The sequence below is a fragment of the Mus musculus genome, chromosome X (assembly GCF_000001635.26).
Source record: "Mus musculus strain C57BL/6J chromosome X, GRCm38.p6 C57BL/6J".
Lineage (NCBI taxonomy): Eukaryota > Metazoa > Chordata > Mammalia > Rodentia > Muridae > Mus > Mus musculus.
In genome coordinates, this window is record NC_000086.7 from 127,715,023 (window position 1) to 127,717,656 (window position 2,634).

Below are 2,634 nucleotides of genomic sequence, written 5' to 3' on the forward strand. Positions count from 1 at the left end.
TCTGGAGTCTCTGAGGTTTGTGAAGACAATCTATCTATTTATAGGATATCTGAACAAGCATATACTGTATATCTCTAGCTATGTATTATCTCAACTCAGTATGTAGGTTTTGTGATAATCAAGATTGATATCTAATAAGACAATGGTTTGATATCTTAAAATTTGCATCAAATGCAAAGTTCTATATGAATGCAAGATTATGGCTGTAAACTATATTTTGGTTTAAGAATAGATTCAATAATCTACCCTTATTTATCTAATTTCTTATAATGTTTCTATATCCTGGTTTTCTTTTCAACCCCATTTCCCTTTATCTAAGAAAAAAGGATAAAGAAGAGGAAAGGAAAGATAGAAATCCCTGAGTCTAAAATCCCTATTTATTTCCTGCCCAAGACCATATTTGTAAATAATACCCTAAAATAACAACATATCTATAACTCATAAAATGATCAAAACTATCCACCCCACATTATTGGACTGGGATGATGGACTTCTGATTGCTTACTGATGAGTTGGAGTGAAAAAGTCCCATTTAGTTACCCATAAAGTAATTCGAAAAAAAAAATGGTTAAGTCAAAAGAAAACTAGCCTGAAATATTTGTTGTAGAGTCTCCCTATGCTGAGGAAGTTCAAGGCTTAAGTGAAGTCTTGACTGAAAGAGTGTGAAAGGATTGATGAACTGAGGTTATCTGTGACTAGCAGCCCTTTGTGACATTGTTCTTGAGCCCAGTCTCTGACAGCACCAGTAAAGGCAAGATCACCCATCCTATCACCCGCAACGGTGAATCTTGTCAGAACTGGTTCCTTGGCCTTTCATTCTGCCACATACAAACTTTACAAATAGTATATGTTTCTATAAAGTCATTTGTATGGAATGTGCAGTATTGAATGTGTAGTTCACACAGGCCAAGTAAAGAAGATTTTCTGTTCTTTCTCTGAGCAGGTGAAAGGCAAATGTCTTTCTTTAGAAGACAGTTTGATCATAAACCAAATTTCAATCTTCATTCATGCCATAAGAAAGGATGGTGTGATGAATATTGAAAAGGCTGTAGTCAGCAAGATGCATTGGCAATATATATCTGAACTTCTGGTTAGAGACATTTAAGTCTCAGCCATTACCAGAAGCTTTCCTTATGTACAGCGATCAGCATATACATTACCTATCATGTTGATCTTGTCAATTTTCCTATTCTTGTCTGTACCCAAGTTCTTCTATGAGTCTCCCTCTGTCAAATCTGATTCCTTTTATATTGTAAGGAGCCCAAAGCCATTTGTTCTTTCCTGTGAACAAAACTCTAGATCCTCCCTCCAAACATATCACAGCTTTGGTTCAGTAGGGTTTTTGTTTTTTTGTTTGTTTTGGTTTTTGGTTTTTGGTTTTTGGATTTTTTTTTCAAGTTTGAATTGAAAATATAGACTGATCCAATTTACCGGTCTCCTTTTTACCTAGGTCTGCTACATTTTGACCTCTCTCAAGAAGAATGTTCAACACCATAACCACTGAACTTATTACCACATTAATTTTGATAATTTAAAACAATTAAAGCAATTTAAAACAATATTTATTGAAACAGTGTATTTATGTATAGTCTGGGCTGACTTGGATTTTATCTGTACCTTAGTCTGACCTCAAACTTCCAAGGAATCTTTCAGTATCTACCCTTTTCTCTCAAGTATTCGGATCAAAGGAATAGGTTTAATTATTTAGTACCTATGTACCTTTGAAAATGTTCATATCATTTTTTTATTTCTTTCTCCCTTCTTTGGAGATTAATTTCTATATAGATTCATTTATCTTACCTTACTTTTTTAATTTAATATCCCTTTCTGTATTAAACTTTATTTAAATCCATTTAAATTCTCTCATTTATTATGAACATATTCCCAGGTCATCATATATTTGTGCAGTTTTTGGTTTGGGCCATGTGCCATATGCTAGGGTGAGCTTTAATCAATTCCCCCATGGTATCCCACATTTACAAAGTCCATGCTCAGTCCATCATGACATTTTTTTTTTTTTAGCTCTCATGAGATGTCATTATTTCTCCCAATTGGAACTCCATATTCCATATTCCAAGGAGACAGATTGGCTTCACAGAATATCTTGAAACTCTATCACATTAGCTTTCATGAGCATAGCTTTTCCATTTCTGCTAGATAAAAGCAAAAGAACAACCCCAACTCTGGGTGTCCACATTTACCACTTACCAGTTGAATGTGTCTTTTCTCAGGCAAAATGATTTTTTGGCAATAGAAAAGAATTATCTTTCAAATTGAAATTATAAAATTTCTTTATGTGAATAAATATACTCATATTCCCCTTTGTATTTATATAATTTAATTATATATGTGTGTGTATGACCTTCCTAATCCTAATTATAGTTAATTATGCAAAAATTATGAAAAAATGTCATTTTTGACTTTGAGGCAGTTGTCTACAAGTGGATGTATTTATCAGTGGTAGGTTTTGTCCTAATTTTATTTTGCAGACCGTGCTAGTCAAGAATTTACCTGTCTGCATCTCTTGTGTCTGCTGTGTTTTAGCTCAAACACTGTTCAGCACCTAGCCATGCCATTATGCCTGTTTACATGAAGAGGCCTTTTATCCTTCTGCTCAATTCTGACCAGGGCAGC